General features: G+C 36.9%; 1 non-coding gene across 1 annotated transcript; it reads left to right on the plus strand.

Moving 5' to 3' along the window:
• The first annotated feature begins 19,183 nt into the window (after positions 1-19,183).
• On the plus strand, positions 19,184-19,291 carry LOC112780315 (small nucleolar RNA R71). The gene has a single exon (XR_003191160.1). It is a non-coding gene; the product is annotated as a small nucleolar RNA R71 (small nucleolar RNA).
• The last annotated feature ends 6,498 nt before the right edge of the window (positions 19,292-25,789 follow it).

The raw sequence follows: 25,789 nt of genomic DNA on the forward strand, positions 1-25,789 counted from the left end.
AAATTTGATGAAATTCAAGCTTTAATGTTCATGTTCTTGGAGCATCTGGAAAAACGAAAACCTAGGCTTAAATTGAGGTTCAATTTGTGTTTAAATCATGTGAAAAAGATGGGATTTTAGTGGCTGGGAATTTATTATGAATTATGGTAAAAATCGGTTGCTGAAAAGATTGAAAAATAGGTAAAAACAGAGAAAGAATCTGAAGAATTTACGAAAAACACGAAGAACACTTTGAGTGTGATGAAGAACATTGAAGAACACCTTTTAGATCTTAAAAAGGGCAAGGTTGTAATTATTTTGGTGTTTGAGGGGTTATTTGGTAATTTCCAAAAGTTAGGGTGGTTAAAGTGGAAATATTAAAAGTTACGGGTGGTAAAAAATAAATTTTAAAGGTTAAAAGCTAAAGTGGGGTAGTTTTCGAAAATTTAATGATAAAATAATAAATAATAATAAAATTATACGGAAAAGGCAATTTTCTGTAAAAGCTTTAGAGAGACAATTTTAAGCACAGAATCTCATAATTACCTTCATAAAATACTTAGGGAGTGGTAAAAATATATTAGTGAGGCAAAGATAAAGGAAAGATAAAAAGTTAAAGAAGAGATAAAAATCAAGGAAAAGTCTGTAAAGTTCTAATGATAGAAAAACTGACAGAGATTAGTGAACGAACTAAGGCAACATAGTTAGTCCTTGAGTTGCGACTAGGGTTAGGTATTATATGAAAAGTTAAACTATTTCAGTATAGACTTAATGAACCTATACTTGGGACAGGCATATTATTCATACCAAAATTTACATAAGCTTTAAATACATACGTTAAGCAGAGAAATCAGAGCAGAGTAAAGAAAACACAGAGAACAGAGTAACCAGAGAAAAGTAAAGCGATACAGAGAAAAGAGTAATCAGAGCAGAGTAAAAAGTCAAAGTGAAAAGAGTAATATGATAAAGAGAATATAGAACAAGCAGAGGGCCTGTTGAAAGGTCATTTGTTGTATTAAGGCAACTCCAGAGATATTTGTATATTCATTTGCTGCTTTTCCATTGGCCCTAGAGGTCCTGTAGGCCCAAGTTCACCTACAGAGAGTTGTTATTCCTGTAGGCCAAAGTTCACCAGCAGTGAATATCAATTGTGTATCTCAGGGTGTTGCTCCTATAGGTCAAAGTTCACCTACAGAGAGTTTGATACCTGTAAGCCGAAGTTCACTTACAGGGGCGCCATCTCTGTAAGCCGAAGTTCACTTATAGAGGTGCCATTTCTGTAGGCCGAGGTTCACCTACAGAAAGATGTTCTGTTGTGTTTAGACTACTCTTGTAAGCTGAAGTTCACTTATGGGAGTGCTGTTTCTATAGGCCGAAGTTCACCTACAGAGATAAAGCCATATCTAGGACTAGTTCCTAGGTAATATCGGGCTGCGGGGTATAAACTGACACGTGAGCTCATGGCCTGCATAGGACAGACATGCATCATACTTGGTTGTGCATTTCCTCTGTTATGATTGTTGTATGAATTTATGATTTCTTTGGTTGTATTCTATTCTTTGTGTCTGTTTTTTATTTTCTTGTATTCTTTGTTGTGTTCTACTTTCTGATTTCTTAATTTCTTTATTTATCTATATCTTCTGTTTACTGCTTCTTTGTATTCAGCTATTTGTCTGCTAAGCAACACAGAATTAATGAACTTAACTAATAACCCCGGCCCTACTAAGAACTCCCCAGTTCTTACCCCTTATCTCTCCCTTCCCCCTTCAGATGGAAGCATGAGTTCCCTTCTGTAATTCGCTGACGATCGTACGCAAAAAGGATTCCGCTCTAGGTAGTCTTCTGAGTCTAGAGTGAACTCTATTTTTGTTTATATGTATATACTGTGAGACCAGCCAACATCTGCACCCCATTTGTATGCGCACTTTAACTTAAAACCTGTGTACGAGAATCCTGTTGTGTGGCTACATGATGCGGTATCAGAGAGACATCATATGACAATGTCGGATTGTGCAGAAGAGTAGCAGATGATGTTCAACCTTTTGGTGACGTTCCACCTGACTTGAATTTTGAAGACCTAGAACGTACTTTTCCTCGCTTTAGTAGTTTAGAGGGATTAGGTGAGTATAGAGTTTAGGCTAGCCTGGGCGTCGGCTTAGGGACTTTTTGAACAGGTCAGGGCCTAGGATGTTATATGTATATATATGTATATAGATATTATTTAGCTATATCTAAGGGTGTTCTAACTAAAAATTTATACTCTAAAAAAGGCTGGATAACCGAATGATATTAACTATTGAGATGTATGTAAGTGTGGTTGTTTATAACTCTGGTATTTCTTATTATTTGCGAATTGATTGTTAGTGATTCTGTTTATTAATCCAAACATTTTCAAAAAAAAGTACCTCGCAAAATAACTATGCATTTAACAACGAATCAGGTTCATATAATAAATAATAGATAATAATTAGGAAGACAAGTCGGTAGCGCTCAGTTTCTAGTATGATCATGATGTACCAGAAATTGGGTCATTACACTGGTGCACGAAATTATGATCTCAATGGCGCCAACAACTTGGTACGTACAATTGTAATCTCAACTTTTTGTCACAACTCCGCACAACTAACCAGCAAGTGCACTGGGTCGTCCAAGTAATAAACCTTACGTGAGTAAGGGTCGATCCCACGGAGATTGTCGGCTTAAAGAAAGCTATGGCCATCCTTGTAAATCTCAGTCAGGCGGATTCAAATGGTTATGGTGAATTGATAATTAAAATATGAATAAAACATAAAATAAGATAGGAATACTTATGTAATTCATTGGTGAGAATTTTAGATAAGCGTATGAAGATGCTTTGTTCCTTCTGAACCTCTGCTTTCATATTGCCTTCATCCAATCATTCATACTCCTTTCCATGGCAAGCTGCATGTTGGGTATCACCGTTGTCAATGGCTACCTCCCGTCCTTTCAGTGAAAATGGTCCAAATGCGCTGTCACCGCACGACTAATCAGATGTTGGTTCTCGATCATGTTGGAATAGGATCCATTGATCCTTTTGCGTCTGTCACTACGCCCAACACTCGCGAGTTTGAAGCTCGTCACAGTCATCCCATCCCACATGCTACTCAGAATACCACAGACAAGGTTTAGACTTTCCGGATCTCAAGAATGGCCGCCAATAATTCTAACTTATACCACGAAGACTCCGATCTTTCAGAATGGAGGCTAAGAGATACACACTGAAGCTATTGCAGATAAAATGGAAGTGGTTGTCAGGCACGCGTTCGTAGGTGAGAATGATGATGAGTGTCACGGATCATCACATTCATCAGGTTGAAGTGCGAGTGAATATCTTGGAATAAGAATAAGCTTGAATTGAATAGAAAAACAATAGTACTTTGCATTAATTCATGAGGAACAGCAGAGCTTCACACTATATCTATGGTGTGTAGAAACTCCACCGTGAAAAATACATAAGGACAAAAGGTCTAGGCATGGCCGTGAGGCCAACCCTCAAAACGTGATCAAGAGATCAAAAGATGAACTAAAGATTCCCAGATGATCAAAAGATACAATAGTAAGAGGTCCTATTTATAGAAAATTAGTAACCTAGGGTTTACAGAAATAAGTAAATGATGCAGAAATCCACTTCCGGGCCCACTTGGTGTGTGCTTGGACTGAGCATTGAAGCTTTCACGTGTAGAGACTTTTCTTAGAGTTAAACGCCAGTTTTGGTGCCAGTTTGGGCATTTAACTCCAGCTTTTATGCCAGTTCGCCAGAATTTTTATGCTGACTTGGAACGCCGGTTTGGGCCATCAAATCTCAGACAAAGTATGGACTATTATATATGGCTGGAAAGCCCAGGATGTCTAATTTCCAACACAATTCAGAGTGCGCCAATTGGGCTTCTGTAACTCCAGAAAATCTACTTCGAGTGCAGGGAGGTCAGAATCCAACAGCATCTGCAGTCCTTTTTCAGCCTCTGTATCAGATTTTTGCTCAGGTCCCTCAATTTCAGCCAGAAAATACATGAAATCACAAAAAAACACATAAACTCATAGTAAAGTCCAGAAACGTGAATTTTGAATAAAAACTCATAAAAATATACTAAAAAGTAATTAAAACATACTGAAAACTACCTAAGAACAATGTCAAAAAGCGTATAAATTATCTGCTCATCATACACCTACCAGGTTACACCAAACAACGATTCCTCTTTCCGTTAGTTAGTTGCATTTTTTTCTTTCTTTTTTTTAAAATTAGGATAGTTAGAGATGCATGATCGTAGTGGATTTTAGGTGGTTAGGTAGCTAGGATGTGGTTAGTGGATTTAAGCCTGATAATTGCGCTGTTCTTGTTAATTGTTTTATCTGTTTCGCAATTTCGAATATGCTGTGATGATGATGTTGTTCATATGCTATCCCTTACTATTCTTTGATGCAGATTGAGTTTGTTTATTTTAAATTCATGTGCATTACTATTTGTTACTCTTTTCTGCACTATTTTATTATCATATGAACTAGTTTTTGCTGTTGTTTATTACCCGAGAATGTCCAATTTTTAGACGAAATGCTGCCCAATTTTTTTTAACAAACTGTTTCACACAACTTCCATTCATGAATTAGTTTTGGAAATTTCTAATTTTGCACAAAATGGTTCTAACCAAGGCAATTCATGAATACCCGGGCTAGCTATCTTATTCTTTTCGATTCCCTTATTCCTTAAACAACATTATTGATGATTTCACTTTAATTCTGCAATTCTTTTCTATGATTGATCATCAATTATATGGAATCTTGACTTGAATGTGAGTTACTTGTTATTCAAATTTGTGCAATTTTAGTTAATTGGGAACCACAATACCATACCACTGACTTTAACTTCAGTTTTAACTCTTAACCACTTTTAACTTTCCAACTTTTTAGTTTTCAACTAACCACTTTAAAACCACATCAAGGCATGTTTAGTGTTTTTTCTAATTAACAAACACTTCCGAACATCAAAGATTTTTTATTGTGATTTTTCTTCTCCAACTTTTAACTTGCCTGCAATCCACAATTTTACATCAATTTAACTCGATTCATGCTTATATTGCCACTTTATTCCTCTTTTGCCCCTCTATGCTTCTATTGATATATTCCTATTTGCTTACCTGTTTTCCAGCTTTAATTCTTAAATTGTATCCTGGAATTTCTGCTTTTCAAGATGTCTGACCCTAAAAGTAAAGGAAAGGGTAAAGTAACCACTGGCAAAAGGAAAAGAGGAGAAGCCTCTACCTCTATTTTGGATATCCTCCACGACGATTCCTGGCGGGAGAAGAACTTTACCCCGCAGGAAAAGGCTGATCAGCTACTGCCTGCCACAGACCCTGTCAAGTTTACCAACAGATACTGTGAGCTAAAGTATCCAGTTTTTGCCACTTCCAGGAACCTATACCTGGAAAGGACCCTCAAAATTCCAGAAGAACTAAAACAATACACTTCAGAACAAATTAAACAGAGAGGCTGGTTCTTCTTGGAAAGGAACTTGACTGAAGTCAACTCATCCTGGGTAAGAGAATTCTACTGTAACTATTTCAAAACTTCCCTGGATGCAGTACAGCTTAGAGGCAAGTAGATTCCGGTTACTGAAGAAGCAATAGAAGAAATCCTCCAGCTCCTACCTAAATCGGATCAGCCAGAAGGTTACCAAAAGGCTGAGGAGGATATGAGATTCATGCGATTTGACTGGGACGCAGTCAAGATGACTATAGCTCTTGATCCTACTGTCCCATGGGTCATGGGCAAATCCACAGTGGCCCCAAAAGGAATAAAGATTATCTACCTGAATGATGAGGCTCGGCTTTGGCAGCAGATTCTGAGTAACTACGTGATGCCGAGCACTCATGAGAGAGAGGTGCCAGCTGCGATGATTACCCTCATCTGGTGTGTGATGGAGGGAAAGGACTTATATCTCCCCTGATTCATCCGGTACTACATGGCCAGAGTCCATGTCAGAGGCACTCTCCCTTTTCCATACTTGATTACTCAGCTGGGCCGCCAAGCTGAGGTGCCCTGGGAGATTGCTGATGAAAAGCCAACCGCAGCAGATTGCAAGAAGATCATCCCTCACAGCAGGAAGTTTCAGGCTTTGGGTGTAATGACCCAACTTCCAATACGTCATGATTGTACCAAAAGTAAGGCATTACTGACCTGTTTCCCTTATTAACTATTTAATATTGAGCCTTTAGTTCGATATCATGTTTAAGTTTTAGTAGAAAATGCCAGAAAATTTTGTTTTTATTTATTAAAATCATATAGCAAACATCACCAAGTAATAATAGTCATATAATTATTAATAATAATATCTGTCATATAAAAGATTTCAAATAAAACTCAGATACAAATCCGATCCCTCTGTATAAAATAAAAATCTTAAGCAATAAGGGCGAGGGAACTCTATGAAAGCAAATTAACTCACACTTAACTCATAAATAAATTCTATAATCACCCGCAGCTTCACACTGTGTCTTCGAACCTATGTCACTGAAAAAGTGGAAGATTTTGGGGTGAGAACAAACCACACATTCTCAGTAGGGAATGGGAATGCCGTAAAAGTAATGAAATAAAATGCAAATAATTAACATACTCAAGGAAACTATATTTCATCAAATCTTTTGGATATATTCTTAGCTTTACTTTAACTAATTGATCACCTCTTTCGAAGACTCTAAACTCAAAACATATCTCAATGACAAGATTAATTATATCAATCATTTTTCAGCCACTTAATTAATTCCCAATCACAACGTCAATTATTAATCTCTTTAAAACATTCAGAAACTAAAAGTACAAGCAAGAGATTTAATTCAACATACAAACAAATCGCAACAAGACAAGCAGCACAATTACAAAGAAATAAAACAAGCAAACACAATCAAATGCAGATGCGCAAATAAGGATGATGCATGTCTAGCCCTAGTGCAGGTAATGAGCTCATTTGTCGGTTACATACCCGCTCCCGACGTTACCCAGCAACCTCTGTCGGGATAAGGCTTTCCTGTTGGCAATACCCACTGCAAGCGACCTTTGTCTTGCAGGGCAGTGTTTATTAGCCGTTATACGCCCAACACACTCACTGTAAGCAACCTCTGTCTTACAGGAGCAACAACACACTCACTGTAAGCAACCTCTGTCTTACAGTAAAGCATTATAGCAAGGTATCCCAGGAAAGCGTTCTCAGTGGTCGTACCACCATCTATCTGACTGCCTTCACACAGCAGATCATCACATAATCATTCTCTTTATCATCATTCATTATCACTTTCACATTCTTATGCAGTACATCTTTCTTTCTCTGTTCAATTATACTATACAAATTCATTCATACTATTCAAACTTCACATCTTTCACTTTTACAACATCTTAGCTCAAACCATTCCTCTTTATCATTCGGATTCAAATATTATAAAATTCACCAAACTCCTGAAAAGTAATTCTCTATTTCAAGCCCAAAGCATAACTCTTTTCATATTAAATTGAATTCAAAACATAATTCCTTTCTTAAATAATTTAAACTTGAAACATAAACCTTTCCTTATAATTCCAAATTCAAAATAGTATAATTCTTCTCTTATTTAGATAAAACGCAAATAATATAATTTTTCAAGTTCAAATCTTTTAAAATGACTTTTCGAATAAAACCTCAGATTTTTTATAAAATTTTGACAGCACCTCCCCTAAAACTCGGACTTAACCACCCTTACGGGTTCCCTCTTTCTCAATATCTCATCAAACCTTTCTCAACAATTGCCACAACAATATATTCTCAAAAACATTTGATAATAGTATAGAAAATCTATTTCTCAAATTCCATATCCAAGTAATCACCAAAACAACATTGGTAGTCTAATTTCAGTTTTATTTTTAAAATATCAAACAAATTCGGAATTGCACAAACCTTGTATCGATGCGACCGTCTATGATTAAGCTTTCTATTAAACCAAAAATCACAGTTTTTTTCTGGCTCTAGCTTCGGGAATATAAGCAAAACCGTGACTGCTCTGTAGTGCCTTAAAACCAGAAGACAGCAGCAGCGTACAACATTGAAAAATTTCATATAAAATCCAAATTAAATCCAACAACTTTCAAAATTAATGTGGTTAAACATAGCTTATCCAAATTTCTTTCTCAATTGGTTCCAGGGTCATATCATTTTTAATGAAGGAGTTACGTAGCTTGGAACTTAGGTAATTTTCTGCTGAAGTCTGTTTTACAAATCATTGAACACAACCTCTTCCAAGTCCCATAACTCACTTAATAAAACATGGAAAACCCTGAAATTTAAATCATATACACTAAAAATACTCAAATTTCACCTCCAATTGGTTGCATCTCAATATCATTCCAGAATTAAAAATTATAAAGTCTCAAAGTTACTGATTTAGAAAACAAAACCTGATTTTTACTGCATAATACATCTTACTTTAAAAATCCGTATCTTTAAAACCACAACTCTAACAATTCTAAATTTTTATCAAATTAAAGTAATAGGACCAGAGTTTCATTTAAAATTAGTTTCATTTCAAAATTCAAACTGGTGAATTTCTAATAGAGGAAACAAGTTGCTGCTGTGTTAAGCGTTCTGCAGAAAACCAGATTTGATATTCACAATTCAAAAATTCACCATAAATCATAAACTTAATGAAAAAGTCTCAAATTCACCAGTCCAGCTTTCTATATTCCCAAACTTAATGCAGACTTGGTCCCACGCAATTCCGATCACCATAGAATTAGTTATAGATTTTCAAAGTCTCCAGCTTCATTTAAAAGTAATGCAGAAAATCAAGTTTTACATTTTAACTTTGAAAAATCATAACTAGTTCTATAGTTAATTCAAACTTCTCAAAATTGAATCCCAGCAACAACTTTTATTATAGTTTACTCAGCCTTTACTCTCATATCATTTCGATTATCGTTGAATAACTGATTCACTTCCAAAGTCAGCTTTTAATTTCAAAAATCAGATTTTCAGCAATTAATTCAACATTTTAAGATTCAGTCTTCCAATTATTCCTTATGCCCAACTTTAATTAATTACTAACTAAGTCCATTATAGTAAACCAACTCAACAGCAACAATTTCAATTTGATCCATCAAAGTACGAGATCATAATAATCTCTCATCAAACAATTTATAATTCAATTTCACAAAATCAACGAATTCCAACCAAAGTTCCCAATCAAAAATCTCAATCATTCCAATCATAATTTCAGCCACACAACTCAACTAATTCAGTATAGAGTTAGAACTTTTCAACAATTCCATCAAAATAAAAAAACCAATATCAATTACAGCTTCAAACACTCACAACAAAGCCCAAAAACATTCACAACCATAACCTGAATTCAATACTCGAATTGAAATACTAAGACATCATCAAACTTAATCCAAATTTCTCAACCTCAAACCAAGCTTATTTCTATCAATTAGTTTCTCATAACAACAAAACCAATTACATTCACAGCAACAATCCAAACTCAACTCATCGAATACCCATACGATAGCTTTTCAATAATTAACTTGGCATATTTCAATTTAATAAATTATACTAAATCATTGTTCACAACAGCATCTAAATTCAACCATAGCTCAAAATAATCACAACAACTAACTAATTTCAAATGCATTTCAAATCATTCATGTCAATTAAGAAATTCTTAACCATTGTTAACCATTTGCATTTATCCAATTAACTTTGTGGGCATTCTAAATTAAAAACATTTAACTTTAAAAATAAATCCCCTACCTCAAAGTCGAAACTCGCAAAAATCACTAAACGCAGCTGCTCTATTAGCAGTTTCCAGCACCTATTTCCATGGCAGCAACAATGACAAGGTTAAACGCCTCCTCTCCTCTCCGATCTGGGATTCCAGAAGTAGCAGCCATTTTCAAACAAAGCCAACAGCAACGTGAGGTGGTCAAGGCAGCAATCAGAAACGGTGAATTCAAATAGAATAACAGTAAAAATTTTGGAAACTCCATGCTAACTCAAATTGAAGCAAGAGCCAGAATGCCTTACCTCAATTAGACAATAATAACAGAGCGAGGAAGCAGCAGCAGCAGGAACAGCAGCCCAGGGGTGACGGTGACGCGGCTCCACCACCAGTGACCAAGAAGCACGGCAGAGGCGTTTACCCCACTCAACGGCGTTCTCTCACTCAACTGGCCTTCCTCCACCCATGAGCTCCTCTCTCGGCGGACCAGAGAAGCACAAACGGGGCTCCATCGTGACTCTCTGCTTTGGACGGCGACGCACAACAGTGAGACCCAACGGCGGCGGCACTATGGCTCAGCAACGGTGGCGCGAACGGCAACGCGAACAGCTCGCCTTCCACCTCGCGCCACTCCACGTCTGTCTCCCTCAACGACGACGGCGGGCGAGCTCCAGGGCAACGGTGGTGACGGCGGGACAAGACGCAACGACTGCTTCTCCTTGACGGTGGCGAGCTCGCAGCAACGGCGACCATGGAGACGCGGCGGGACGAGGTTGAACGGCGACGCTGCAGCTCACGAGGATGACGACGATGGTGGCACGGGCTCCTTGTGGGCGGCAGTAGAGCAGCAGCTCTTCCCTCTCTCTTTCCTCTCTGTTTCTGTTTCTACGTTAGGTTTAGGAAGAAAGGGGGGTATGGTGCGGCTGAAGGGAGAAGAAAATGGGTAGGTTAGGGTTTCTGATTAGGAACTTAGGATTTTCAATTTGGGAAATTAGGGTTTCTGAGTTTGATTTGGGAATTAGGGTTAGAAATTAGGGATTTTATAAAGTAATATAGATAGATATGAATAGATATTTTGATAAAATTGGAGGTTAGAGTAATTTTAGAATCAAATATACTCTATTAAAAATATTTAGGAATATTATTTATCAACATATTGCTAAGTTGAATTAATTATTTCTAATATAAATTATAAAATAAGCATATTAATCACATTTTCATAAAATATAGTTTAAACTCAAAATATTAATTATTCAAATTAAATGATATCACTTTTCATTATTTTTTTATTACCAAAACTTTAATTTCAATTTATAAAATAACTAATTATAATAAAAATTGGGCATAAATATTGACCGACTTAAACATAAAGCATTTATAAAAATCAAACTAATCATTTCTAATAAATTAATCTCCAAGAGTACAAATTAATAAAATAGAACATAATTGATTGAAAGCTCATCTAAAGAGCCGCTTTGAGACATGACACTTAGAGTCAAGGCCAGAACATAGAAATCATAAGCTGCATCAAGGTGATTACATATAAAGAGATCTCCATGATACCATTTGGATGAAAATCCTAAGACCTAAGACTTCCAGGATGTAGGGACTAGTAAGCACTGAAGCCTTTGTATGAGCATATAATTTAGAGTTCACCCCACTGTCACTTAATCACTTTACTCACAAGACAGTACAAGTTATTCGTCAATCCATTCCAATTGAAAGAACCTTTGAGCATAATTATCTTCTTGCTTGGGGACAAGCAAGTTTTAAGTTTGGTGTTGTGATGACAAGTCATCTTAGCCTAGTTTTACTAGTCTTTTTCTTTGTTTTTATTAAGTTTTATGCACTTTCTTGTATTGTAAGTTAGCAATTTAGAGTGGAATTGCATGGTTTCTTTGAATCAATCAACCACCCTTTAATTGATACAAAATCATGAAGTTTAAACTAAAATTAATTGGTTTTAAATGAATTTTAAGCTTTGTGAATTTTGTGATACTTTGATTAGTTATTTTGATTACTTGTAGGTGAAGAAAAAAAAAAAAAGAAAAGCGTAGCCTAAGGAGCATGATCTAAGCAAAGAAAGATAGCGTGGCACAAGGAAGAGAAGCGTGGCTCAAAGAAGGAGAAGCATGGATGCATTCAAGAAACAAGGGTATAAAGCTCTTGCCAAGAGCTTTAAATCTCTTGTGGAGAGCTTTCCTTCAAAGAATCAGAAGCCAAGCTCTTTCCAAGAGCTTTGAAGCTCTTGCCAAGAGCTTTATCAAGAGCACATGGAAGAAGGAAGCAAGAGCCAAGCTCTTGCCAAGAGCTTTTTCGGGCATGCCTTGAAGAAAATCAAGAAAGAAAAGCTCACTAATGCACTCACCAAGACTTGAACCCATGACCAAAGGGAGAGAGTGAAGCGCTACTTTACAAGAAAAACAAGCCAAAATTTGCTTGTTTTCACTCCATGGGATTCGAACCATGTTCCTCAAGGAAGCAAAGCTTTAGGCGCTACTCCTGTGCCATGAAAAATGGGCAGCTTTTGCACTCCCCAAGGATTGAACCGGGCACCTCAAGGAAGCAAAGCTTTAGGCGCTACTCTTGTGCCAAGGAAATTAATTCCACAAGTGCTCCACCCAAGACTTGAACCAGGGACCTCAAGGACAAGTAAAGCTCTTGCCAAGAGCTCAAAGGCTCTTGCAAAGAGCTTTGTTCTCTTGTCACAAGGGAAGGGCGCACAACACTTTAGCAAGGAAAGGGAACCAAAGCTCTTGCCAAGAGCCAAACCTTCCCCTGGGAGGTGCACCATGGGCCAAAAATTTTTCAAAAATTCAAATTAATTCATTTCTTCACCAAATTTTAGAGCCCACCCAAATTATTAGATCCAATTTAGGAAGTGTATAAATAGGTGTTAGTTTGATTTAGGAAGGACCTTTTTACTTGCTTTGAAATTTTCTTTTGCTTCTTTGAATTTCCATTTTTTTGTAATTTTGAGAGCTCTTTACTTTGAACTTGGATCTTGGAGAATTAGGAAGGAGAATTGATCTCTCTTCTTCCTTGTTCTTGCTTGAGCACCCTTTACTTTTCGTCTTGGATCTTGGGTGGAGAATTGAAGAAATTCTGTTTCAATCTCACCTTGAGATCTCTTGTTTACTTTTACTGCATAATTCAATTTCTGTTTACTGCTTCATCTTCTTCTCTTTCTACAATTTACTTTTCTTTATTTCTTTTGCAATTGTTCTTGTTGGATCAAGGAAGGATTTAAGATCTAGACTTGTTTTCTAGTCTCTTTCAACATCCTTTTAATTGCTGCAAATTAAGCATCACTTTTTGTTTTAATTTCTCAAGCATTTCTACTTTTCTGTTTAGATCTACTTTACTTTAATTCACCTTCTACTCTTCTGTTTTGTTGCAATTTACTTCTGCTTCTTTAATTTCTGTAACCCCAGCTCCCTAAACCCTTTTATAATTCAAGCAATTTACATTTCTTGCACTTTAAGATTCAGTTATTTACATTTCTTGCAATCTAAGTTTCTGCAATTTAATTTACTTGTTCTTTAAGATTCAACACTTTTACTTCTTGTTCTCTTTAATTTACTGCAATTCTTCCCTCTCCCTTTACAATTCATGCAATTTAGTTTCTGCCAAATACAAACCACTCAACCAATACTTGATTCGCTTGACTAAATCAACCACTAAACTAAAGTTCCTCAATCCTTGAATCCCTGTGGGATCGACCTCACTCATGTGAGTTGTTATTACTTGATGCGACCCGGTACACTTGCCGGTGAGTTTTGTGTTGGATTGTTTTCCACACATCAAGTTTTTGGAGACATTGCCGGGGATTGAATTAGATTGACAATGATTAAGTGAAGTGGAGATCTAGATCAAGCACTTTTTCTTTTCTGTTTCTTTAACTCTTGATTAACCCAGTAACTGTTTGAATTTTTGCTTAAGCTAACTAAAACCCCACTTTAGCAATAGAGTGGAGTTCTTCTGGTTTTTCTGGCTCTGTGTGAATCCTATGCCATTGCTTGATTGAATATACGAGAGAAACAATTTTCTCCTATTGGTCTTTCAAGTCTATTAACTGTTTGACATATTGTGTCAACTAACCCTCTGACCATATTTTGGTATGAGTATATTCAATCTTCATTTAGACTATTTGTGACTGTGCAGATCATGAAGGAAATGTCAACGAATCCTAGCTATTGTGGGAGTAGTGTCCTCACCCTAGATAACAATGCAACACAGGAATTGAAGCATCTGCCCATTACCATGAACGATGTTGCTCAATGGCTTGAAGCCTTCCCACAAGGAAAGATAATCGGACGGGAGGATCTAATGAGTGAATTCCTAGACAAGCTGAAACAACCCCAGGGAATTGATACGCTAAAGGTAGAAGTGCAATCATTCACACAAGAGAAGGGAGTAGTGGAAATTGAAGGTGTCAGTGCAATCATGGCCCAAAGCAAGCAGATACATCAACAGCTTCAGCAACAGCTAGAACTGATGGACAGAAAAATCGATGAGCTGCGAACTGCTGTGGCAAATGCACAAAACCTACCTCAAAATCCCCATGGTTGGAATCAATCTGAAAAAGGTTTTGGAGCAATTAACTGTGGGCAACAAAATCATGAGCAATCACACTCTCCAAGTAGTACCTCAAGCATGTTCCAACACAAGTTCCAAGGTGATGTGTACAACCCACCCTGGAGGACTCATTACAACTGGAGGAGGAGTGAGCACCAAAATCAAGGACCAAGGGACTTCAACCACAACAACCCCAATTTCCCAAACCAGCAAAAACACCACCATACCATAATCATCACATTCATCATGTTCTTGGGTGCGAATGGATATCTTAGAAGCGGAATAAGTTGAAATGAATAGAAAAGAGTAGTACTTTGCATTAAACCATGAGGAACAGCAGAGCTCCACACCTTAATCTATGGAGTGCAGAAACTCTACCGTTGAAAATACATAAGTGAAAGGTTCAGGCAGGGCCGAATGGCCAGCCCCCAAGATCTAAGAACTAAACTTCCCAAGATGTCTAATACAATAGTAAAAAGTCCTATTTATACTAAACTAGCTACTAGGGTTTACAAAAGTAAGTAATTGATGCATAAATCCACTTCTGGGGCCCACTTGGTGTGTGCTTGGGCTGAGTTTGAAGTTTACATGTGGAGAGGTCATTCTTGGAGTTGAACGCCAGTTTGTAACGTGTTTCTGGCGTTCAACTCTGGTCCATGACGTGTTTCTGGCGTTTAACTCCAGACTACAGCGTAGAACTGGCGTTCAACGCCTTTTTGCGTCGTCTAAACTCGGCCAAAGTATGGACTATTATATATTGCTGGAAAGGCCTAGATGTCTACTTTCCAACGCAATTGGAAGCGCGCCATTTTAAGTTCTGTAGCGCCAGAAAATCCACTTTGAGTACAGGGAGGTCAGAATCCAACAGCATCAGCAGTCCTTCTTCTACCTCTGAATCTGATTTTTGCTCAAGTCCCTCAATTTCAGCCAAAAAATACCTGAAATCACAGAAAAACACACAAACTCATAGTAAAGTCCAGAAATGTGAATTTAACATAAAAACTAATAAAAATCCCTAAAAGTAACTAGATCCTACTAAAAATATACTAAAAATAATGCCAAAAAGCGTATAAATTATCCGCTCATCACAACACCAAACTTAAATTATTGCTTGTCCCCAAGCAACTGAAAATCAAATAGGATAAAAAGAAGAGAATATACTATAAATTCAAAACTATCAATGAAACATAGCTCCAATCAGATGAGCGGGACTTGTAGCTTTTTGCCTCTTGAATAGTTTTGGCATCTCACTTCATCCATTGAAGTTCAGAATGATTGGCATCTATAGGAACTCAGAGTTCAGATAGTGTTATTGATTCTCCTAGTTCAGTATGTTGATTCTTGAACACAGCTACTTTTTGAGTCTTGGCCGTGGCCCTAAGCACTTTGTTTTCCAGTATTACCACCGGATACATAAATGCCACAGACACAGAACTGGGTGAACCTTTTCAGATTGTGACTCAGCTTTGCTAAAGTCCCCAATTAGAGGTGTCCAGGGTTCTTAAGCACACTCTTCTTTTGCTTTGCACCTTGACTTTAACCGCTCAGTCTCAAGTTTTCACTTGACACCTTCACGCCACAAGCACATGGTTAGGGACAGCTTGGTTTAGCCGCTTAGGCCAGGATTTTATTCCTTTAGGCCATCCTATCCACTGATGCTCAAAGCCTTGGGATCCTTTTTATTTGCCCTTGCCTTTTGGTTTTAAGGGTTATTGGCTTTTTGCTCTTGCCTTTTGGTTTTAAGAGCTTTTGGCTTTTTCTGCTTGCTTTCTCTTTTTCCATTTTTTTTCACCATTTTTTTCTTCTTTTTTTTCTGCAAGCTTTTGTATTCACTGCTTTTTCTTGCTTCAAGAATCAATTTTATGATTTTTTATATTATCAAATAACATGTCTCCTTGTCATCATTCTTTCTAGAGCCAACATATTTAACATTCATGAACAACAACTTCAAAAGACATATGCACTGTTCAAGCATTCATTCAGAAAATAAAAAGTATTGTCACCACATCAATATAATTAAACTAAGTTCAATGATAAATTCGAAACTCATGTACTTCTTGTTCTTTTGAATTAAAACATTTTTCATTTAAGAGAGGTGATGGATTCATATTCACTACTTTAAGGCATAGACACTTAAATACTAATGATCATGTAATAAAGACACAAACATAGATAAACATTTAACATAAGAAAATGAAAAACAAAAAGTTTAAGAACAAGGAATGAGTCCACCTTAGTGATGGTGGCGTTTTCTCCTTGAGGAACCAATGATGTCCTTGAGCTCTTCTATGTCTCTTCCTTGTCTCTGTTGCTTGATCCTAGTGATTTTGGTGCTCCTATCCTTAGTTGCTTCCAATAATTGTGTGGGGGAAAATGTATCCCCTGAAGTATCTCAGGGATCTCTTGATTTCTAGTCAAATGTTCTACCACTGAGCTATAGATCCTTTACATGAATCTCTCCATCTCCCATGACTTGGTGGTGGAAGCTTTTGTCTTCCCTTTTCTCTTCTCTCTCTTTTTTTTTTAAGGTTTCTCTGGCCTTGGGTGTCATCAATGGTTATGGAAAAGCAAAATAAGCAATGCTTTTACCACACCAAACTTAGAATGTTGCTTGCCCTTGAGCAGGAGAAGAAAGAATAGATGAATAAGAAGATGTGGAAGAAACTAGGATTATGAGGAGGGAAGGTGAGGATCCTGTGGAATCCACAGATCCTGAGATGATCCTGTGAGGTTCACAGATCTTGAGGTGTCAAGGATTTACATCCCTGCACCAATTAGGCATGTAAAATGCCTTTGCATGCAATTCTGGCGTTTCAACGCCGAACTGATGCTTGTTCTGGGCGTTCAACGCCCAGATGCAGCATATTTCTGGCGTTGAACGCCAACTTCGTGCTTGTTTCTGGCGTTCAGCGCCAGCTCCATGCTCTGTTCTGGCGTTGAACGCCAGCCAGATGCTCCTTACTGGCGTTTGAACGCCAGTGAACTCCTCCTCCAGGGTGTGCTATTTTTAATGCTGTTTTTAATTTTTCTTCAATTTTTCAGTTATTTTTGTGACTCCACATGATCATGAACCTATGAAGACATATAACTAATAAAAATATAATTAAATAAAAATTGGGTTGCCTCCCAACAAGCGCTTCTTTAATGTCAATAGCTTGACAGTGGGCTCTCATGGAGCCTCACAGATGTTCAGAGCAATTTTATAGACTCCCAACACCAAACTTAGAGTTTAGATATGGGATTTCAACACCAAACTTAGAGTTTGGCTGAGGCCTCCCAACACCAAACTTAGAGTTTGACTGTGGGGGCTCTGGTTGACTCTGTTTTGAGAGAAGCTTACTGTGCCTCTTTTCCATGTTTACAGAAGGATGTCCTTGAGTTTTAAACTCAAGGGAGTCCTCATCCAATTGAAGGACTAGTTCACCTCTGTTAACATCAATCACAGCTCTTGCTGTGGCTAGAAAGGGTCTTCCAAGGATGATGGATTCATCCTCATCCTTCCCAGTATCTAGGATTATGAAATCAGCAGGGATGTAAAGGCCTTCAACCTTTACTAACACGTCCTCTACCTATCCATAAGCCTCTTTTCTTGAGTTGTCTACCATCTCTAATGAGATTTTAGCAGCTTGCACCTCAAAGATTCCCAGTTTCTCCATTACAAAGAGTGGCATGAGGTTTATTCCTGACCCAAGGTCACATAGAGCCTTCTCAAAGGTCATGGTGCCTATGGTACAAGGTATTATGAACTTTCCAATATCCTGTTTCTTCTGAGGCAATCTCAGTTGATCCAATGCATTTAGTTCATTGGGGAACAGGGGAGGTTCATCTCCCCAAGTCTCATTACCAAATAAATTGGCATTCAGCTTCATGATTGCACCAAGGAACTTGGCAACTTACTCTTCAGTAAGATCCTCATTCTCTTCAGAAGAAGAATACTCATCAAAGCTCATGAAGGGCATAAGGAGGTTTAATGGAATCTCTATGGTCTCTAGATGAGCCTTAGAGTCCTTTGGTTCCTCAAAGGGAAACTCCTTGTTGATCATTGGATGTCCCAGGAGGTCTTCCTCCTTGGGATTCACGTCCTCCTCCTCTTTTATGGTTTCGGCCATGATGGTCATTTCAATGGCCTTGCACTCTCCTTTTGGATTTTCTTCTGTATTGCTTGGGAGAGTACTAGGAGGGGTTTCAGTGATCTTCTTACTCAGCTAGCCCACTTGTGCTTCCAAATTTCTAATGGAGGACCTTGTTTCATTCATAAAACTCACAGCGGCTTTAGATAGATCAGAGACTAAGTTTGCTAAATTAGAGGTATTTTGTTCAGAGTTCTCTGTCTGTTGCTGAGTGGATGATGGAAAAGGCTTGCTATTGCTAAACCTGTTTCTTCCACCATTATTAAAGCCTTGTTGAGGCTTTTGTTGATCCTTCCATGAGAGATTTGGGTGATTTCTCCATGAGGGGTTATAAGTGTTTCCATATGGTTCACCCATGTAATTCACCTCTGCTATTGCAGGGTTCTCAGGATCATAAGCTTCTTCTTCAGAAGATGCCTCTTGAGTACTGTTGGATGCAGCTTGCATTCCATTCAGACTCTGAGAAATCATATTAACTTGCTGAGTCAATATTTTATTCTGAGCCAATATGGCATTCAGAGTATCAATTTCAAGAACTCCCTTCTTCTGAGCCATCCCATTACTCACAGGATTCCTCTCAGAAGTGTACATAAACTGGTTATTAGCAACCATGTCAATGAGTTCTTGAGCTTCTGCAGGCGTTTTCTTTAGGTGAATGGATCTACCTGCAGAAGTATCCAATGACATCTTAGCTAATTCAGACAGACCATCATAGAATATATCCAGGATGGTCCATTCTAAAAGCATGTCAGAAGGACACTTTTTGTTCAGTTGCTTGTATCTCTCCCAAGCTTCATAGAGGAATTCACCTTCCTTCTGTCTGAAGGTTTGAATATCCACTCTAAGCTTACTCAGCTTTTGAGGAGGAAAGAACTTGGCTAAGAAAGCCGTGACCAGCTTATCCCAAGAGTTCAGGCTATCCTTGGGTTGAGAGTCCAACCACACTCTAGCTCTGCCTCTTACAGCAAACGAGAAAAGCATGAGCCTATAGACTTCATGATCTACTCCATTAGTCTTAACAGTATCACAGATCTGCAAGAATTCAGTTAAGAACTGAAAAGGATCTTCAGATGGAAGTCCATAAAACTTGCAGTTTTGTTGCATCAGAGAAACTAATTGAGGTTTTAGCTCAAAATTGTTTGCTCCAATGGTAGGGATGGAGATGCTTCTTCCATGTAAATTGGAATTAGGTGCAGTAAAGTCACCAAGCATCCTCCTTGCATTATTATTTTCGGATGCCATCTCCTCTTCCTGTTCAAAAATTTTTGTAAGGTTATCTCTAGATTGTTGTAATTTAGCTTCTCTTAGTTTCCTCTTCAGAGTCCTTTCAGGTTCTGGATCTGCTTCAACAAGAATATTCTTGTCCTTGCTCCTGCTCATATGAAAAAGAGGAAACAGAAAAATAATAATAATAGGGATCCTTTTTGCCCAAGTATAGAGGTTCCCCCTGTGTGAGTAGACGAAGAAAAGAATGTAATGTAAAGAAGGAAAGAAGAAAAACTCGAACACAGAGAGGGAGGTAGTGTTCGAATTTTTGGATGGGAGAGAAGTGTTAGTAGATGAATAAATAAATAGAAGGAGATGAGAGAGAAGGATTTTCGAAAATTATTTTTGAAAAATGGTTAGTGATTTTCGAAAATTAAAAGAAGAAATATTAAAATTAAAATTTGAAACAATTATTTAATTAAAAAAAATTTGAAAAAGAGGGAAGAGATTTTCGAAAATTAGAGGGAGAGAGTTAGTTAGGTAGTTTTGAAAAAGATAAGAAACAAACAAAAAGTTAATTAGTTAGTTGAAACAAATTTGAAAATCAATTTTTTGAAAAAGTTATGTTTTAAAAAGATATGATTAAAAAGATATGATTTTGAAAGAGATAAGATAAAAAAGATATTTTTGAAAAGATATGATTGAAATTAGTTTTGAAAAGGATTTTATTTTTAAAATCACAATTAATGACTTGATTCACAAGAAATCACAAGATATGATTCTATAACTTAAAGTTTGAATCTTTCTTAACAAGCAAGTAACAAACGTGAAATTTTTGAATCAAAACATTAATTGTTGATGATATTTTCGAAAATATGATGTAAAATTAAGAAAAATATTTAAAAAAAATATTTTAAAATTTTCGAAAATAAATATGAAAAATGAAAAAGATTTGATTTTTGAAAAAGATTTTGAAAAAGATAAGATTTTTAAATTCAAAATTTTATTTGACTCATAAGAAACAACTAAATTTTAAAAAGTTTTGAAAAAGTCAACTCAAATTTTCGAAAATTTATAAGTGAAAAGGGAAAGATATTTTTTTTATTTTTGAATATTTAATGATGAAAGAGAAAAACATGAAAATGATGCAATGCATGAAAATTTTGGATCAAAACAATGAATGCATGCAAGAATGCTATGAATGTCAAGATGAACACCATGAACACTTTGAAGATCATGATGAACATCAAGAACTTATTTTTGAAAATCTTATATGCAAAGAAAACATGCAAGACACCAAACTTAGAAATCTTTCATGTTCAGACACTATGAATGCAAAAATGCACATGAAAAACAAGAAAAGACACAAAACAAGAAAACATCAAGATCAAACAAGAAGACTTACCAAGAACAACTTGAAGATCATGAAGAACACTATGAATCATGAATTTTTCGAAAATTTTATGCAAACTTTAAAACATGCAATTGACACCAAACTTAAAATTGACTCAAGACTCAAACAAGAAACATGAAATATTTTTTTGATTTTTATGATTTTCTAATTTTTTTGGTATTTTTCGAAAATTAATTTGAAAAAGAAAAATAAGGATTCCAAAATTTCTAATATGAATTCCAGGAATCTTGCATTCTTAGTCTAAAGCTTCAGTCCAGGAATTAGACATGGCTCACTAGCCAGCCAAGCTTTCAGTGAAAGCTCCGGTCCAAAACACTAGACATGGCCATTGGCCAGCCAAGCTTTAGAATACACATCAGGCATACAGCAGCAGGTGGATCAGCAACAGCTAGCTTGCTCTTGTGATGGTGGTTTGGAAGCCTCAGTCTAAAAGAATTTAGACATGGCTTTACAGCCAGCCAGGCTTCACATGCTTCATGAAACTCTAGAATTCATTCTTAAAAATTCTGAAGAACATAAATAAAAATTTTTTTTTCGAATATTAATTGAAAAACGAAAAAAGAAGAAAATATTTTTTTGAAAAATTTTTTTCGAAAACATTTTGAAAATAAAATAAGAAGAAAATTACCTAATCTGAGCAACAGGATGAACCGTCAGTTGTCCAAACTCGAACAATCCCCGGCAACGGCGCCAAAAACTTGGTATGCGAAATTGTTACTCAGAGGTTGTAAAATTTGTTGTTCGTTCTCTCCCTGGCAATGGCGCCAATAACTGGTGCACAATACCATGGTCCAAACATAACTTCACAACTTCGCACACTAACCAGCAAGTGCACTGGGTCGTCCAAGTAATAAAACCTTACGTGAGTAAGGGTTGATCCCACGGAGATTGTCGGCTTGAAGCAAGCTATGGTCACTTTGTAAATCTCAGTCAGGCGGATATCAAAAGGTTATGGAGTTTTCGAATAATAATAATAAATAAACAGAAAATAAATATAGAAATACTTATGTAATTCATTGGTGAGAATTTCAGATAAGCGTATAGAGATGCTTTCGTTCCTCTGAATCTCTGCTTTCCTGCTGTCTTCATCCAATCAGTCTTACTCCTTTCCATGGCAAGCTTTCTGTAAGGGCATCACCGTTGTCAATGGCTACATCCCATCCTCTATGTGAAAATGGTCCAAATGCTCTGTCACGGCATGGCTAATCATCTAGAGGTTCTCGATCATACTGGAATAGGATTCACCCTCCTTTTGCGTCTGTCACTACGCCCAGCACTCGCGAGTTTGAAGTTCGTCACAGCCATCCCTTCCCAGATCCTACTCGGAATACCACAGACAAGGTTTAGACTTTCCGGATCTCAGGAATGGCCATCCATGGGTTCTAACTTATACCACGAAGACACTAATAACTCGGACTTGGTCCCCTGTATTAGATATCCAAGAGATATTCATTCTAGCTTGTTTGCATGTAGAACAGAAGTCTTTGTCAGGCACGCGTTCATAAGTGAGAATGATGATGAGCGTCACATAATCATCACATTCATCATGTTCTTGGGTGCGAATGGATATCTTAGAAGCGGAATAAGTTGAAATGAATAGAAAAGAGTAGTACTTTGCATTAAATCATGAGGAACAGCAGAGCTCCACACCTTAATCTATGGAGTGCAGAAACTCTACCGTTGAAAATACATAAGTGAAAGGTTCAGGCATGGCCGAATGGCCAGCCCCCATGATCTAAGAACTAAACGTCCCAAGATGTCTAATACAATAGTAAAAAGTCCTATTTATACTAAACTAATTACTAGGGTTTACAGAAGTAAGTAATTGATGCATAAATCCACTTCTGGGGCCCACTTGGTGTGTGCTTCGGCTGAGCTTGAAGTTTGCACGTGGAGAGGTCATTCTTGGAGTTGAACGCCAGTTTGTAACGTGTTTCTGGCGTTCAACTCTGGTCCATGACGTGTTTCTGGCGTTTAACTCCAGACTGCAGCGTAGAACTGGCGTTCAACGCCCTTTTGTCATCTAAACCCGGCCAAAGTATGCACTATTATATATTGCTAGAAAGCCCTGGATGTTCACTTTCCAACGCAATTGAAAGCGCGCCAGTTTGAGTTCTGTAGCTCCAGAAAATCCACTTTGAGTGCAGGGAGGTCAGAATTCAACAGCATCAGCAGTCATTCTTCTACCTCTAAATCTGATTTTTGCTCAAGTCCCTCAATTTCAGCCAGAAAATACCTGAAATCACAGAAAAACACACAAACTCATAGTAAAGTCCAGAATGTGAATTTAACATAAAAACTAATAAAAACATCCCTAAAAGTAACTAGATCCTACTAAAAACATACTAAAAACAATGCCAAAAAGCGTATAAATTATCCGTTCATCAGATTTCTTTATTGAGGTTGCAATTTATTACTTGGTTTTGAATTTTCATGTTGAACATTTGTGAGCACCAAGTGAATGTTACATTGCCTTTAAGCTTCTTAACTCTTTTGAATTGCATGTTTTGGCCACCATGCATTCATCATCTATTGTTAGGCAATTGTACATTATCAATGCATTTTTTTTAGGATGCTTGTTCTAATTGATCATCACCTATTTCATGCATTGAGTTTGTGAAATTTGTGAAATTGGATCGAAAGCTTACCTAATGACATATTTTTGAGCTTTGTAAAGCTTTGTGGGCCATGCTTGCTATGTGATTGATTTTTGACTTCTATATCCTTTTTCCTAAGTTCCATAGCATCCATGTGTTCCACCTCTATGTCACTTAGGTGTTGCAACAACATCAATAAGTGTCATTGATTGTTGTGTGAGTTTTATATACCATTTTGTTCACTAAGTCTACCTACACATCAATCAATGTCCATGCATTATCCAATTTCACAATTGCTTGATTAATTGCTTGAATGCTTTCATGCCTCTTCATTGCTTGTGTGGTTGACTTAACCTACAAGTCTTTTAAAGTATCTCAAGCACACTAGAATGAGTGAAGTGCATGTTTTTCTTTGTATAATTGTGACATGATTTTTAAATACTAGGGTGTGAGTTCTAAACCGCTTGCAAGTTAGGACCCACACACTTATTTTTCATTATTGTCACACCAATTCACCCACTCAATTCTAGTGATTTACCTCATTCCAACAAGTCACGCTTCCTTGCTTTTGTATTCTCTCATCTTACGGTGTTTTTTTGTTTTTCATGATTGATGCACCATAAGCAAAAACGGAAGCGGGAGAAGAACACGCAGCACTGGTTGACCTACTAGCTGAAGGTAGCAACTCAAAAAGTCGCCGTACCCCTTGCTCATCTTTGAGTGCACCGAGGACGGTGCAAACTTTTAAGTGTGGGGAGGTCGTCCGACCGCTCGGCATTTTTGGGTGACAAGTTTCTAATCCCAACACTTTTGCATTTCATTTTTAGGTCTTTTAGGATTTTTGTTGCATTGCATGATAGGTTGCATGTTAGTTAGAATTTGTATATATTTCACCATTTCTTTTTATGATAGGACTACTTGGTTAGGGTGATGATTTCTTTTCCAAGAAACTGTTTTTAGGGCACCCTACCAATTTGAAAAAAAAAATTGTGATGAACTTGCTTGAAGAATTTATTTTGGAACATGGTTTTTGAGTTAAGAACACAAGCATGTGAGTTTTGAGCCCAATTGCGTGGTTACATCTTATAACCACTTATTTCCATTCTTGTGTGCATTATTCTCTCTCTATGATTGTAATCTTTAATTTGTTTGATTCTTTATGTCCATTATTCCATGTATACATGCATTTATATGATTGAGGACATCATTTCATATAGCTCACTTACCCAAATAGCCTACCTTTCATCAACCATTGTTAGCAAATTTGAGCCTATTTAATCCCTTTCGTTCTTAATTTTAGCACATCACTACCCCTAAGTGAAAAACAATAAATGTCCTTAATTTGGATCTTTGATTAGTTTAGGCTAGTGAGGGTGTGTATCATTTAGGTATGGGAAACTTAGGACATTGATTGAGGTAAAAGTGTAACTTTTATTTTTGTTAAAAATATTGGGAATTGGGTACATATTCATGCACTATATGTAAAACCATATACATTGATATGTTTGTATATACTTTCGAAAAAAAAATGACAAAGAAAAAAAAACATATATATATAAAAGAAAAAAAATAGAAAAAGAAAAAAAAGAGAAAAAGAAATAAAAAGGGGACAAAATGCCCCAAAGTAAAGTTCAATAAAAATCAATGCATATGGAATGTGAATTAAAAAGAATGTATGAGTATGTGAAAAAGTGGGAATCATGGGTAGTTAGGTTGTGTATTAGAGTTGTATAGGTTGTTATATGTGTTTGGTGAGAGCTTAGGTTGATCAAAGATGCAAATTTTAAGCTCACTTGACCATATGCATCCTTACCTTTACCCTAGCCCCATTACAACCTATGAATAAGTCCTCATGATGAATGTATGCATGAATTGAATAATTGTTGATTCTTAGATGAAAAACAAATCTTGGAAAGCATGATTAGAAGAGAATTGAGTGATCGACCCTGTACACTAGAGCGACTAGAGCAGATACACTTCCGGTGAGGGTTCGACGCTCAATTCCTTGTTCCCGGCTTTCATGAGCTTTCTTCTTGCAAGTCCATTTGAACTTTATTTTGATATTCAAATTGGTAGGATTCATGAATCATCATAGTACTTAGCCCAACTTGTTCACATGTGTTCTTGGGG

The sequence above is a fragment of the Arachis hypogaea genome, chromosome 19 (assembly GCF_003086295.3).
Source record: "Arachis hypogaea cultivar Tifrunner chromosome 19, arahy.Tifrunner.gnm2.J5K5, whole genome shotgun sequence".
NCBI lineage: Eukaryota > Viridiplantae > Streptophyta > Magnoliopsida > Fabales > Fabaceae > Arachis > Arachis hypogaea.